A 17219-nucleotide genomic window follows, 5' to 3' on the forward strand; every position below is an offset into this window, starting at 1 on the left:
TACGTGTAAGGTTGGTCCGGGCCGCTTCATCCCACAATACCGCTGAAGCAAGATAAGACTAGTAGCGGCAAGCAAGTTGACAAGATCTACGCCCACAACAAAATTGTGTTCTACTCGTGCAATAGAGAACTACGCATAAACCTAGCTCTGATACCACTGTTGGGGAACGTTGCAGAAAATTAAAATTTTTCCTACGGTTTCACCAAGATCCATCTATGAGTTCATCTAAGCAACGAGTCAAGGGAGTGAGTTTGCATCTACATACCACTTGTAGATCGCGTACGGAAGCGTTCGAGGGAGCGGTGATGATGGAGTCATACTCGACGTGATTCAGATCACCGATGACCAAGTGCTGAACGGACAACACCTCCGCGTTCAACACACGTACGGTACGGGCGATGTCTCCTCCGTCTTGATCCAGCAAGGAGGAAGGAGAGGTTGAGGAAGACAGCTCCACCGGCAGCACGACGGCGTGATGATGGTGGAGAGGCAGTACTCCGACAGGGCTTCGCCAAGCACGTGGAGGAGGAGAGGTGTTGGGGAGGGGAGGGGCTGCGCCTTGGCTTGGGTGTGCAGCCCTCCCCTCACCCCTCTATTTATAGGGGAAGGGTCAAGGGGGGCCGGCCCCTCTAGATGGGATCTAGAGGGGGGGCGGCGGCCAGGGAGGGGAAACTTGCCCCCCAAGCAAGGGGGTGCGCCCCCTTTAGGGTTCCCCCCCCCCCAACCCTAGGCGCATGGGCCCAAGGGGGGGAGCGCCCAGCCCACCAGGGGTTGGATCCTGCCCCATGCAGCCCATGTGCCCCCCCGGGAGGGGTGGCCCCTCCCGGTGGACCCCCGGAACCCTTCCGGTGGCCCCGGTACAATACCGATATGCCCCCGAAACCTTCCGGTGTCCGTATGGCAACTTCCCATATATAAATCTTCACCTCCAGACCATTCCGGAACTCCTCGTGTCGTCCGGGATCTCATCCGAGACTCCGAACAACTTTCGGTAATCACATACAAGTCTTCCTAATAACCCTAGCGTCACCGAACCTTAAGTGTGTAGACCCTACGGGTTCGGGAGACACGCAGACATGACCAAGATGGCTCTCTGGTCAATAACCAACAGCGGGATCTGGATACCCATGTTGGCTTCCACATGCTCCTCGATGATGTCATCAGATGAACCACGATGTCGAGGATTCAATCAACCCCGTATGCAATTCCCTTTGTCGGTCGGTATGTTACTTGCCCGAGACTTGATCGTCGGTATCCCAATACCTTGTTCAGTCTCGTTACCGGCAAGTCACTTTACTCGTACCGTAATGCATGATCCCGTGACCAAACGGTTTGTCACTTTGAGCTCATTATGATGATGCACTACTGAGTGGGCCCAGTGATACCTCTCCGTCATACGGAGTGACAAATCCCAGTCTCGATCCGTGTCAACCCAACAGACACTTTCGGAGATACCTGTAGTGCACCTTTATAGTCACCCAGTTACGTTGTGACGTTTGGTACACCCAAAGTACTCTTACGGTATCCGGGAGTTACACGATCTCATGGTCTAAGGAAGAGATACTTGACATTGAAAAAGCTCTAGCAAAACGAACTACACGATCTCGTGCTATGCTTAGGATTGGGTCTTGTCCATCACATCATTCTCCTAATGATGTGATCCCGTCGTCAATGACATCTAATGTCCATAGTCAGGAAACCATGACTATCTGTTGACCAACGAGCTAGTCAACTAGAGGCTCACTAGGGACATGTTATGGTCTATGTATTCACACGTGTATTACGATTTCCGGATAATACAGTTATAGCATGAATAAAAGACAATTATCATGAACAAAGAAATATAATAATAACCCTTTTATTATTGCCTCTAGGGCATATTTCCAACAACCTTACCTGGCCCGAGACCATTTGCGCCTTTTGGCTCACGTATATGATAGTGCCGCTAGCATCCATATGACAAAGATCCCGGGCTGACATGGCTAGTCGTGAACCCAAAGTGGCACACACTTACAGGGACAGGCATCCATGACCCAGCATCGAACGTGTCGGTCATCAACGAGTGAATCCGGGCTGAAGCACTGGGCTAGCAGGACTCCGGTAAACCGGGCTGTAGCGGGCTAACAGGACTCCGGTATCCATCGTGTGACATTTCCCCGAAGGGATAGACACAGGAACGAAGAAGGACACATGCCGGCCAGCCTAAGTGTTCCGGAGCAGTAGCAAGCTACCAAGGCTCAGTGGAAGGACTAGGAGACATTTCCCGGTAAGGGAGGCTACTAAGGATAAACAACTAGATAGTCAGATCCCATACATACCAAGCATTTCAATCATACACACAATATGCTCGATATGTGCAAATACAACAAGGCATCACAACATGACTCTACGACACAATGTACTTTATTTAAAGGCTCAGAGAGCCATGCATAGCATACACACAAGTACGGGTCACACGACCCAACATCCAAGTCATACAAACCATACAAGACAACAGTGGAAGAGACATGTCTGAGTACAGACATCTAGTAAAATAAAAGAGGCTTGGGTAAGCCTGACTATACTACATGGACCTTCATAAGCTTAGGATCACCACCTGGGCTCCAGCCTACTCATCGATATGGACATCTACAAAGAACCCATCAGAAGGGGTTGCAGCATCTTCTGTAAAATGTAAATTATAGCAACATGAGTATAAAGGTATCCAGCAAGACTTACATCAGATCCTACATACATGCATATTATCAAGAAGGGTTGGTGGGGTTATTGCAGCAAGCCAGCTTTGACTCTTGGCTAAGCTATCTTACAAGACACCAACTTGAAATGGTTTTGCGCACTCGAGTCCACTACACACCACTTCAATACACCACCGAGGATCCACCTCCGTCATCCTACGGAAGAGCCATCCTCGGCACTCACGCTTATCTTGAGGATTTTAGCAGTATCCATTTACTTGTCTATGAACTGTATAGGCAACCAAGTAGTCCTTTACCGCGGACGCGACTATTCGAATAGATGAAATTAACCCTACAGGGGTGTACTTCTTCATACATGTTACCACCACTTAGCGTCTGCACACGACTTGTGCTCGGCAGACTTCAAGTAAAAGCCGACGTGGGTGTAGACCACGACCTACCTAAACACCTAAGTCTATAGTCCAGGTTTATTGCCTATCCAGGTTCCATCCGTAGGGAGTCCGGCCGAGGTTTCCGCATACGGCCCCGAGATACCTAACGGGTATCCGGTACACCATGCCACGTACCTACCGCATCACAGCCCACCCCGCGGGTCAGCGCTGCCCACGACCTCTAGTAAGCTATAAACACCAGAAACTACTTGCAACTCCTGGACAGAGGACTAGGGTGAATAAGAAGTCGAGCGGGGTCATATTTCAGGGCCTAATGCATGGTAGTAGCTGAATCTTAAATCACACATACAGATCTCAGTGCTTAAGGTCGGCTTCAATGAAACAACCCACCATGTACTCCTACACCTCTCATCGATACCTTTACCAAATCGTGTTCAACACATCACTCTCATTACCCGCATGATCATTTCACTCCAGCCCATCACCCAGATGAACCAGACCTGACACGACTCTAAGCATAGCAGGCATAGCAAGGTAGGAACAACACATACATATGGCTCAATCAACTCCTACACATGCTAGTGGGTTTCATCTAGTTACTGTGGCAATGACCGGTCATGCAGAGGAAATGGGTTCAACTACCGTAGCACTCAGTAGTTTGAATCGCGTTGTCTTAATGCAGTATAAGAGAGCAGAGGCGAGAACATGGGATTGTATCGATATGATCAAATGGTTGGTTGCTTGCCTGATGGGTCGATGCACGGATATTGTTCTTCGTTAGGATAATCGTGGTACTCCTCGGGGGCAGATCCTGCCACAAAGAGCACCGATACACAATCATCAACAAACAATATGCAACAATATGATGCATGCATGAAACATGGCAATATGAGTGTGTTGGGCTAATGCAACTAAGACCAGATGGGTTTGAACCATTTTGAATTAAAGATTCAAGTTTCAAACTCATAAATGGCCCCTTTAAGTGCTTTATCTTGTTCTGCACTAAACATCATGTTAGCTTGCTTAAACATGCATGAAACCAGTACAGATGGATAGATTGGATTTTTTGATCATTTTTCATATATAAAACTTTGCATTTGGAGTTACAGATTAATTTCTATGCTTTTTTGAAGTTTGGGTTATTTTCTGGAATTTCCTGTGTAATAATAATTCCAGTAAATGAATTACTGCGTCAGCATTACGTCAGGATGACGTCAGCGGTCAACGGAACAGTCCAGGTCAACCCTGACTAGTGGGTCCCATGTGTCAGTGTAATTAGTTTAACTAATTATTAATTAAACCTAATCCTGATTAGTTAACAGGGCTGGGCCCTACCTGTCATTGACCCAGGGGGTCAAACTAGACCCACCCGTGGTCAAACGAGGGGGTCAGTAGGGTCAAGTCGCCGGCTTTTAACCGCCGGCGAGGCCGAACGCGGCGGCGAGAGTGGTTTTGTGCATTTCAGCGACCAAACGAGCCGCGGAGGGCATCTACATGTAGCTGGGAGCAAGCCGCGGCTCTTGGTGGAGTTAGTTGAGCTCGGAGTGGCCGGAAACGGCGCCGGCGACGACCTTGTCAGTCGCCGGAGTTCGGGTGATGATCAACTCGAGGCTACGAGGCACGGAGAGGCTCGTGGTGAGGTGCTACGGGTTCTTGCGGTTGCGGTGAGTGTGTTAGACAAGGTGGTGTGGCCAGTGGGTGGCCGGAGTCACGTCGGCGACGAGATCTGCGGTGGTGCGTGTGGGTGAGCTTCATGCAGTCGCTACGGGGCTCGAGAGTGGAAAAAGGAAGGGGTGAGAGGTAGCTGGGCTCACGGCGATCTCGAGGAACCAGACGGCGCGGTCGGGGACGAGCTGGTGCGGCGGCGACGACGAAGGGGATCTCCGGCGATGGCGGAGTCGGGCGAGGTCGGTGCAGAGGCCTCGGGGCAAGCGAGCGCTCGGGGCTCGGCTAGCTCGAAGGAGAGGAGGGCGGCGGAGCTCCTGGACACGGTGGCGCGGCGCGGGGACGACGGAGAGCGCGACTAAGGCGACGGTGCGGCTGTGGTGGCATCGGCCATGGTGCGGGAGAGCGAGGGAGAGGAGCTGGGGGCGAATGGGGGTGTCCACGGGGTTCGGGGTGCGACGTGGAGTTCATCCAGGCCAGCAGGGCTACAAGAGGAGGAAGTAGGGCGACGGCAGCTGCGTGGCGCGCGCTGGTGCCGCCGTCGAGCACCTGCCTGCCTACCAGGCGAAGGCAAGCAGCTCGCTGGAGCGACTGCTGGGATAGGCTGGCAGGTGGGCTTGCCAGGTGGGCGCCAGGTAAGCCTCTGCTCCTCTTTGATTTTTCTTTTCTATTTTTCTGTAAGTTTGTGGACTTTTCTAAAAATACCTAGGCAACTCTAAAATTTACCAAACTGCTTATGGCCACTAACTGGAATATATCCAGCATGGAACATTTTAGTTTGGGATTATTTGAGCATTTAAAATAATTTATATAATTTAAATGCCCAAACTCAAATACTTATGATTTAGTTCAAAAACCCTAGGATGACCTGGAAAATTGTGCACCACTTTTGGCAGAGGCTCTGAACCAAGGCAAAAATGATGGACATTTTAGAAGGGCATTTCAGGTTCATTGAAAATATTTTTAGTAAACCCTAGTTGATTTCAGAGGGGGATGGGGGTTCTGTCATCCCCATTTCAAGTTTCTGATGAAAGAATAGACATGATGCAACACTGTAATGCATGAGCTAGCTAGGGTGTGACAAGTTACTTGGGGGCTTCAGCTGACAAAGCGGAGTACTGCCTGTTAAACCGGCTATCATGCCACAATACAGCTTGGGAGCTTCACACCCAAGGGGCCAAAGAGAGTCTGGATGCTATGCACAGCTCGAACATAGGCACCCAATGAGCACAGCTCATCACGTTACTTGGGGGCTCTTTGTGTAAAGTAACAAAGAGTTTGAAAGGACCCTTGTAGCTGGGTATCGACCCACGGCTTGGAAGCCTGGTATATTTACCTAAAACCCCGGGTTAACCTGCCTTCATCAAGTAAGCCACTCCTATCCAGGTAATCCTGGCATGACCCTCCGAACGTTTGACAGTTACTCTCATTGAGACCCTGAACTTGTCAAAGTTAAAACGGTGATTGGTTAGTTGGAAGCCCATCTTAAAAGGCTTTGTCAAATGGTTTAACTCAGCGGCCTGGCAGCCCATGAAAAGCCTCGAATTTGGGCCTGGCAGCCCTTGAAAAGCCTCGACTACACGGTTTTCTTTGCATTTGTCACTATTTTTCTTTTGATGACTTCTATGTTAAACCGGTATCTTTGATCTGGTATGGACTTTCAAACATCATATTAACCCGGTGTTTGTTCACCCGGCTTGGTTTACAACTACGAGTTGATGGACCTTATTATCAAACCGGAGTTTATTAACCCGACCTGGCTTTGACTACTCGTCGCCAGTTTTTGATCATCTGGTGTTCATCGTAACCCGGCATGACTCATTATACGCCATCAGTACATGGTGCAGTTATACAAAATTCCAGATTTGGGTCTTCACCCTTATTACAATCAAAGTTGGTAAAACAACTTAAGTGATATCACATCACAGGTATGAGTTATTTCATATTTCTTAAGGTTTGATCATCAATCAGGCTTTATTTTGGGCATTATGACCCGTCCGGCGGTAAACTGCCAGGACAATTCTTTTGACGCAGACATAGGGATTGCATACTATGATATATGAACCAACATTGAAACTATCATGATGGATTACATAAAGTATCTCCCACTGCACGATGGCAGCAGATCAAAGTATTTCTTCTACCATATTACAAGGCGCTTTACGGCCCAAAATATGGCATTGTTTCTTTGAACCGGACAGTTTTCTGAAGTGTCAACTAAATTGCCTGATCAAGCCTCGTCACCATGTTGACGCGAAGTGGATGGTTCATCTGGCGTCGGTTCAGCCTCCTCCTCCCCATCCAGTGGCTGGAAATCAGTGGTGGTCCAGTCAATCCGTGTTAAGGCCTGAAAGACAACCTCTTCACTTATAAGTTCAGTCGGATCAATGTTAGGGGCGTAAGTGTGCTTACGTATTGGCGGAATAAGATTTTGCACTTCTGGAATGACAGCCTCAATCCGTTTATTTTTGGCATCATAGAAGGACCGGTGAACCGTCAAGTTAGCTTCTTCTGCCAACTGACTCGCCAGAGGACGCATCTCCCTCGTCACCCTTTTGAGAGCCTCATTATCAAACTCCGCCCCATTTTCTTGTTCACTGGGAAAGCCCTTGGCAATATCAACCGGATCGAGATCAGCTATCCATGCTTTGGCTCGGGTAAGTGCTAACAAAGCGCCAGCCCTGGCAGCGGATCGCTTCACCTCTTCTATTTGTGCTGGCGTCATGGATAGCCTGGCCAGAGTGTCCTTGATCAGCGTTGGGGCCGAATTGTCATAGGAAGATGCGCAGATAACCCGTTGGGCACCGGTATACAGCTGTTCAATCAGCGTGTAGGCTGCCTTTAGCTTCATCCACATATCAGAGCCCAGATGAGCATTGTGGCTACCTACAGTGGTTTAAGGATTCCATATTAAAACCGGCAAAATTTCAAAGCTGGACATTCAAAAAAACTTTGGCAAAAGGTACTTACCAAATATTATAGAAGTCATGGCATTAACTTGGCGCTTCAATCCAGTTAGCTCTTCTGCCACCGGTTTAAGAGCCGATTCAGCGTCTTCCGCCCGCTTCAGCAATCCAGCCTTTTCGGTGTCCCAGTTGGCCCGCTCAGACTTGAACCACTCTTTGAGTTGCTCCATGTTGGTTAAGGCGGTTTTTAACTCATCCTTGGCCATGGTGGTTTCTGTTTGTTGGGATTTAAGATTTTCTTGAAGATCAGCAATTTGAGAGACTTGTTGATTTATCTCAGTCTGCAACAGTCAGAAGAGCATGTCAATATGTTTTTTGAAAGTCCCAAGCGTATAACCAGTTATACACTTGGCACTTGGGGGCTAATGTGGATCACTTTTTCTACTAATTGTTTGAAGTCCCAAGGATTAATACAAGTTTTAATCTTGGCACTTGGGGGCTAATGTGTGTTTGATCAAAAAATACATGAGGAATACCAGCAAAGTACAGTATGGAATATATAAAGTCCCGGTTTGACTTTCTAAGACGAACCGGCCCTTGGGGGCTACAATGCAATGAAGGTACAAAATAAAAGATCAAACTGTTTACCTTATAGCGTTCCTTCATCAGATTTACCAAACCGGCTTCATGATGCCGGCTTGTGAAGAGGCGGTTTAAGTAACCGGAATGAAGATCCTGAGAAGACAAATCAACATAGCTTGAAAAGTCGGTCTTGCCTTTCCCTTTGTTCATAAAAACAAATTCATCTTTGGCGGAATGTTTGGATAAAACAACTGGATTGCCTGGGGCAGTATACGCAGTGCTAGTGACAACAACATCATCATCTTTGGCTGGGCTTGATGAATTGACATTTTTCTTAACTGAGCTTGGCGGTCTGGTAGCAGGGCTTGGAGGATCAGCAGTTGAATCCCGTTGGTCAACAATTGGACTTGGAGGAGTGGCATGAGGAGTTGATATATCAACATGTGTTTCTGGTTCAGCTTCTGACAGGTTAACATCAGCGTCTGGTTTTTGCGGAGCAGAATTGTCTATGACAATCTCAGGATTTTCGCCATCATTTTCTATGGTCTTCTCCGGATCAACATCGTCAGTAGGGCCGCTGGTCTTGGCCTTCTTACTCAGTTGGGCCTTGGCACTAGAACATCAAAAGTTAGAATATGATAAACCGACGCATGAAGAAACAAGTTAAAAAACAATACTTACTCAGCGACAGTCTTGAGGGGAGGCAGCTAAGTTGTTGATGAACCGCCAGACGAATTGGAAGATGCCTGGTAATTCGGATCAGACGGATTGAGTGGGCATTGGAAGAAACCCTTCAAAGGATAAAATTTTTCAGGAGAACAAGTCACCTCTGGACGACGTTTCCGGATTGGTGTATCTGGTAGACCAGACGAGGTGATTTGTAGGCCACTGTGCCGGGTTGTGCGACACTCTTCAGCTTTGAAAGTGCAACTATCCCTAGGTGGTTTTGGTAATTCATAACAACATATAGCTCATTGAGTTAATGCTATTCCAAGACTATTATTTCAGGAAAGCTCAATGAATGGCATGGCATGGATGATGAAAGTGGACCCCTCAAAATATCAAGGACAAAGGATTGGCTCAAGCTCAAATGCTCAAGACTCTTCATTTTACATTTTAGTGATCCAAGATCACATTGAGTCTATAGGAAAATCCAATACTATCAAGGAGGGATGAGGTGTTGCTTAATGAGCCTCTTGCTTCAAGTGCTTAGTGATATGCTCCAAATACCCTCAACTACTTTCTCACATCCTCATATGACCTAAAACTAAAGCCAAAATCGGTCACACCAACTCTTTCTATCCGGCGCCACCGAGTTCAGATGTCATAGCCACTACCACAAACCCTAGGCAAATCGGTCTCATCGATAGGGATCTCGGTCTCACCGAGATGGGATTGTAATCTCTCTGTTTCCCTTCGTAACATTTCGGTCTAACCGAAGTGAGCGATCGGTCCCACCGAGATTGCAATGTAAACTCTCTGTTTCCCTTTTGTAACATTTTGGTCTCACCAAAAAGAGCAAATCGGTCCCACCGAGTTTACCTGACCAACTCTCTAGTTAGCTAATTACCAAAATCGGTCTCACCGAGTTTGTGTAATCGGTCTCACCGAGATTACGTTATGCCCTAACCCTAACCATATCGGTCCTACCGAGTTGCATGTCGGTCCCATCGAAAAATCCTAATGGTCAAGAGGTTTACTAAATCGGTCTGACCGAGTTTGTTGATTCGGTCCCACCGAGATTGGTAAATTGTGTGTAACGGTTAGATTTTGTGTGGAGGCTATATATACCCCTCCACCTCCTCTTCATTCGTGAAGAGAGCCATCAGAACAAACCTACACTTCCAACTTACCAGTTCTGAAAGAGAACTACCTACTCATGTGTTGAGGCCAAGATATTCCATTCCTACCACATGAATTTTGATCTCTAGCCTTCCCCAAGTTGCTTTCCACTCAAATCCTCTTTCCCCCAGATCCAAATCCTATGAGAGAGAGTTGAGTGTTGGGGAGACTATCATTTGAAGCACAAGAGCAAGGAGTTCATCATCAACGCACCATTTGTTACTTCTTGGAGAGTGGTATCTCCTAGATTGGCTAGGTGTCACTTGGGAGCCTCCGACAAGATTGTGGAGTTGAACCAAGGAGTTTGTAAGGGCAAGGAGATCGCCTACTTCGTGAAGATCTACCGCTAGTAAGGCAAGTCCTTCGTGGGCGACGGCCATGGTGGGATAGACAAGGTTGCTTCTTCGTGGACCCTTCTTGGGTGGAGCCCTCCGTGGACTCGCGCAGCCGTTACCCTTCATGGGTTGAAGTCTCCATCAACGTGGATGTACGATAGCACCACCTATGGGAACCACGCAAAAAAAATCAGTGTCTCGAACTGCGTTTGAATCCTCCAAACCCTTCCCTTTACTTTCTTGCAAGTTGTATGCTTTAATTTCCGCTGCCTATATACTCTTTGCATGCTTGCTTGATTTGAGTGACGATTGCTTGACTTGTCCAAAGATTGCTAAAATCTGCCAAACTCTAAAATTGGGAAAAGGTTAAGTTTTTAATTGGTGAAGTAGTCTAATCACCCCCCTCTAGACATACTTCAAGGTCCTACAAGTGGTATCAGAGCTTTGGTCTCCATTTGCTTTGATTCCCATAGCTTTTGGTGGTCATAGCCTTGGTTTCACAACCTAGGCGACTATGGCGTCTAGCGAGGGAAATTTTCACCGTAGAGGTCCTTACTTTGATGGCACTAATTTTTCTAGTTGGAAACGTAAGATGAAAATGCATATTCTCGGACATAACCCTGCTGTTTGGGCTATTATTTGTATTGGCTTGCAAGGTGAATTCTTTGATGGGAGAGAGCCGAACCGTGAAGCTAATGCGGAAGAATTGAAGATGCTGCAATACAATGCTCAAGCTTGTGATATCATCTTCAACGGATTGTGCCCCGAAGAATTCAACAACATCAGCCGTCTTGAGAATGCAAAGGAAATTCAGGACACTTTGATTGATATGCATGAAGGTACCGACTCCGTCAAGGAATCCAAGTTGGATGTGCTCCAAAGTCAGCTTGACAAGTTCAAAATGAAGGATGGTGAAGGTGTCGCTGAAATGTAATCTAGGCTTGCTCTTATCACAAATGAGATTGTCGGCTTTGGGAGTGAAGAGATGACCGACAGATTCATCATCAAGAAGATCCTAAGAGCATTGGATGGAAAGTATGATACCGTGTGCACATTGATCCAAATGATGCCAAACTACAAAGATCTCAAGCCAACAGAAGTCATTGGAAGAATTGTTGCTCATGAGATGTCACTTAAGGATAAGGAAGAACTTCACAACAAGTCAAGTGGTGCTTACAAAGCCTCATGTGAAGCCCCCACATATCAAGTTAGAAACAAACCTTCAATGAAGAATTGAGCTTAATGGTGAAGAACTTCAACATATTCTACAAGAGTAGAAGCAAAGAAAGAAGCTCCAAGTCAAGGTCATACAATGACAAAAGATCTTCTAGTCGAGAGCGCAATTGCTACAATTGTGGAAGACCCGGACACTATTCCAATGAGTATACGGCACCCCACAAAAGAAGAGAAGATTCTCCTAAAAGAAGAAGTAGAAGAGAAGAATCACCACCAAGAGAGAGAAGGAGTAGAGATGATCGTTATGAACGAAGACCCTCACGGAGAAGCAAGGATTCGGAAAGGAAGGACAAGTCATCAAGGATCTACACAAAACGAAGACATCAAGCTCATGTTGGTGAATGGGTATCCAGCTCCGACTCCGACCATCACTCTGAGAGAAGCTATCACTCCGACTCCGAATATATTCAAGATGAAGGTGTTGCCGGTCTAGCACTTCTGTCAACCAACTCCTACGACATATTTGACTCACCAAATGAAGGAATTGGAAGATGCTTCATGGCCAAAGGTCCAAAGGTAACACATCCCGAGTATGTTGACTTCAATAGTAATGAAGATGACTTGCTAGGTTATGATGATTTACTTGTTGACGACTCTAGTGATGAATACTATGATGGAACGTCAATTAATCATGCTAAACAAGATAAAACGAATGACAATGATAAGGAGAAGATTGAGCTTCTAACTAAAGAACTAAACACTCTTAAGTTAGCTCATGAAACTATCTTTGAGAATCATCGAGAACTTTTAAGGGCTCATGAGAAGTTACGCTTTGAAAAGCTCAATCTTGAGCAAGAGCATGAGTTCTTAAAGGCAATCAATGATGATCTTCGCAAGAAAAGTTCTTCTTATATTGCCAAGCGTTTACTCTTATCCACTTACATTCCTCAAGTCAAGTCTAGTAACAAGAACAAGAAAGATTCTTCCTCTAGTAGTAATAATGATTATGCTAAACTAAATATTGTTGCTTCTAGTAGTTCTCTTGATTCCACCAATGATTCTCTTAGCCAAGTTACACTTGAGCAAGAAAATAGCTTATTGAAGGGAATTATAGAGAAAGGTGTATACAAGAGTCTTGCCAGGAGTAAGCAATTCGAGGAAATTGTATGCAAGCAAGGAAGGCACCGGAAGAATCAAGGTGTTGGTTTTGAACGAAAGTTAAATGACAATGGAGTTGAGTGTGAATAAGATCAATACCCCAAGACGAAGTTTGTTCCTCAACAAGAGAAGTATGATCCTACTTCCTTCAAGGGAACACAAACGCAAGATGTTCTTCCACCACAAGACCACAAGAACAAAGGCAAGGACAAGCTTCAAGAGGAGATTGATGCATTTGAAGAAGCACCCAAGGCCTTGGTCAAGTGGGTTCCCAAGACTACGTCAAGTTCTACTTCATCAAGTACAACTACAACTCCAAGGATTCCCATCAAGATGATGTGGATCCCGAAGAAGAAGAACTAGAGGGTTCTTGAGGGTGACTCAGCTAACATTCTTCACTCATATCATTACGACAAGAACAAGTGCAATCAACTTCCACATCTTGCACTAGTTCAAGGAGTCACAAACCCTCATGTTGGTAAGGCAAGGGACAACGTAACCTAATGATTTCATGGACATCATCTTGTGTGTGCATCACTCTATGTCTATGGATATTCTTGTTTTGTTCCTTGTGGTACTAACCCATGTAGGTATGTTGAAAGTGCAACTCACTCCAAAAGATTGCTCCAAATGATCTACATCAACATTGAGCATTCACATCTTCAACACCTACATGAAGTCATCATCGACAAAACCCGAGGTTAGTTCATTCCTCTAAAAGGGGATCTCACATCTAGGGGGAGCTTAACTCTAAGAATTGAGTCAAAGCAACTCTAATGGTGATGAACACATCAATGCATTATGTAAAAGTGGTAACCACACTTCAGCTTAAGCGATGAGTATGACCTATGATCAAATGTTCTCATTTGACTCCTAAGTCAATATACTCATATATAGATGACCTAGTCATCGCCAATTGTTTGATAGATGCTAGATTTGGTTGTGCATGCTTTGGCACATATTTCATTTGTCATTTTATTGTGTGAGCATGTTGGTTGCATATTTTACTCATTCGAGGACATCCACTTGTTGTTTTGATTGATTGGTTTCTTTTTCTTTGGCCAAGTGGATGGACAAGAATGCCTAAGAACCTTCTCTAGCTATCTATGCTTTTCTTGTCTCAAACTCTATTCATGCTACATCACAAAATTTGATCAAGTCAGATTCGAACTACTCTGTGTGAGGAGCACTCGGAGTCCCTGATACGTCAGAGACTTAAACTTCCAAAACTTCTTTGTGATTCTCGGTCTGACCGATTCCTCCATTTCGGTCCCACCGAGATCACTAAGTCGATCTAGGTTTTCAATCTCGTTGCAACCGATTTGAACTTTTCGGTCCCACCGAGTTGCAGTAACTGTATACAGTTATGCATCTCGGTGTCACCGAGTTGTTCCACTCGGTCACACCGACAGGGTCGGGCTATCTATAGTCACGGGCAAAAATTTGGAAATTCCTCCAAACCCCTTCGCCCGCGCATTTCTCACTCTGCCTCCAGGGTCTCCGGATCATCTCCTCGTCGCCAGCCGCCTCCTGTCGCTGGTCTCCGCCGCCATCAACGGATTTCACCCCCACCGTTGCCGCCGTAGCGAGTTCATCGCCGAGCTAGGGTATGGACTCGATCACAATGATATCTTCGTCTGATTCCTAGCACATTGTGTTCATCATGTATCTTGCCACGATTGAAACACTCCTATCCAGTCAATATGATCCTTAAAATAGATGTGATTTAAGAATTTAGGGTTCGGTTTCCGCCGAAACCATCTCGGACCCACCGAGTTGAAAAACTCGGTCCCACCGATTTGGCTAACACCATTGCACTAGTAACTCTCGGTCTAACCGAGAATTACAAATCGGTGTGACCGATTTTAGAACTTTGTGAAACCCTAGCAGTCTCGATGTGACCGAACTGTGACTCGGTCTGACCAAGTTCACTAGTTTAGGTGTCAAAAACTGCTTCGGTATCACCGAGTTTGAAAGTCGGTAGATCCGAAATGCTTTCTGAACTAAAACTAAGTTTTTGAGTCATTCTTTTGCAAAAAATCTCTGCATTTTTTGATGCTCATCCACTCTATCTCATCTATAACTATTCACAGGGTCCGCAATCAGTGTTTGCAGCAAGTCAGACCAAAGTGATAGTCAGAACAAGTCAGGAGAGCAGATTCACATGAGTGAGGGCACTAGTCCCTCTAGCAGCTCAGATGATGGGAGCAGAAGCACTCCAAGCAACTTGCCCAAATCAGCCACAAGATCAAGAAGGAAGAGAACCTCAGACTCTGAGGATGAGGATTATGTGGCTGTTGAAGATGAGGCTACTTCCAAGAAGTTAGTGCTAAAAAAGGTGTGTAGTTCAACTGCAGTTATGCCAGGCATGAAGATCAAAAGGCCAGCAGGAAGACAACCAATGTCCAAAGCCAGAGCATCAACTCAAGTACCTGAAATGCCTGATCCCAAAGAGCCAGCTGCAGAAGGAAAGAAAAGGAAGGAAAGGGTTAAGAAGACCATGGCCAGAGTTGTTGGTCAACCTTCCATGATGGAAGAGGAAGAAGAGGTTGTTGCACCAGCACCCAAGACACAGAAGATTATGGGTGATGCTATAAGATCAGGGGCTGCAACATCAAAGCCCAAAGAAGAACCCAAAGCTGCCTCCAAGCCCAAGATTGCACCAAACAGAAATACCAGGAGTATACCAGCAGCTGAGAAGAACAAGGCCCCAATGCCTGAGCTTGCTGCTGAGGAAGATGAAGAAGGGCAGATCTTAAGGAAGCTCAAACCCAAGATTCCAGACCACAATGATGCTCATCCAGTGGCTGAGAACATGAAGATCAGGAGAGACCTAGGGTTGAGACTATGGAGGATGACAGATCCATATGCCACCAGGAGAAGGACTGCTGTTGATTACAGGTTCCGTACAAAGGAACAATAGGACTTCTATGAGACAATCTTGTTGGACAAGAAGCCCATAGTGTGTGATATGAGGTGGGTCGACTGGACCTAGATGAAAGAAAATGAGGAACACTATCCTGGAGTGCAAGATAGCTTTGAAGTTTATGGAGTTGCAGATTTTGTTGGGCAGAAGCTCACCAACTGGAATGATGAACTCATTATGCAATTCTACTCCATAGCACACTTCTATCCAGATGGCAGGATAGTGTGGATGTCAGAAGGAACGAGGTACCAGTCAACCATAGAAGAATGGGCCAATATGATCAATGCCCCCAAGGAGAGTGAAGATGACTTGGGTGTCTATGCCAAGAAGAAAATGGATCATAACTCAATGCCACATATGTACAAGGAGATCCCTGATGAAGCACCTGAGATTTTCAAGTTTGGATCAGTTCATTTTCTTCTGTTAGGGCTGCCTACAATCAACCAGATCTTAAGGCACACTCTTTTGCCCAAATCAGGTGACCATAACATGATTAGAGGGCATGCAATTAACTTGCTGCATACATTTGATGTGCCACAGAAATTCAAAGTCATGAGCCTTATGGTAGAGACCATTAAGAGGACTGCAGCAGACCAGAAGAGAAGTTGTGGATATGCCCCACAGATTGAGGAGTGGATAAACTCAAAGATGGGCACGGGCAAATATCTGTTGGATAAGGAACATTTTGCTCTTTATCCAGACTTTGAGGACAATCAAGTTGTCATGACTGAGAATGAACCATCATCAGTGCAAGCTCAAGAGAAGAAGGAGAAGGCAAGGAAAGAGAAGGCTGCCAAGATGCCAACTCAAGAGGAGGCATCTGAGTATTTCTTGAAGAACAAACAGGAGCAGCTTGGTTACTTGATAGCATCAACACTGAGGATTGAGAAGGGGTTGGCCACCCTAACTCAGAACCAAGAGAGCCTGGAAAGAATCATGGAACAAAAATTCTGTGATCTTGATGTCAAAGTAACTGAGATTTAGTCAGTTGTGGAGCAGCTTCAGGAAGACATGCAGGAGAGGAAGGGCAAGACAACCGCTGATGCATTTGCTAGAGTGCCTAGAGCTCAGAGGTCAGCTGTCGTGCCTGTGACAGACACTAGAGCCACATCATCTGCACCAGCAACAGCTTCTACAGCTCCAGGACAACCAGCTCCAGCACCAACTCCTCCATCTCCCTCTACATCAACTAAAGCCTTCGTCCAAGGAGCCCTCCCTACACCACCACCACCTGAAGACCAAGCCTGAGAGTCGATCTAGCACTATGCATTTTTTATGAACTTTTTGGTAACTTGTTGCCAAAGGGAGAGAAAAATGTATAGATCATAGGCTTCGAGAGAGAGAGTGTTGTTTTTTTTCTTTTTTCTCTCTTGCTTTGGTGGTTAAACTTTGTTTGCTTTTGATTGCTTGAGATACTATGCAATTACCTATGAGACATTGATGATCATGTGTTTCATCATAAGCTACACTTATGCCTGTTTGATGATATTATCTTACCTATCCTTATATGATCATTCACTTTGCTTGGTGATGAGTGCATG

The sequence above is a fragment of the Triticum aestivum genome, chromosome 7B (assembly GCF_018294505.1).
Source record: "Triticum aestivum cultivar Chinese Spring chromosome 7B, IWGSC CS RefSeq v2.1, whole genome shotgun sequence".
NCBI lineage: Eukaryota > Viridiplantae > Streptophyta > Magnoliopsida > Poales > Poaceae > Triticum > Triticum aestivum.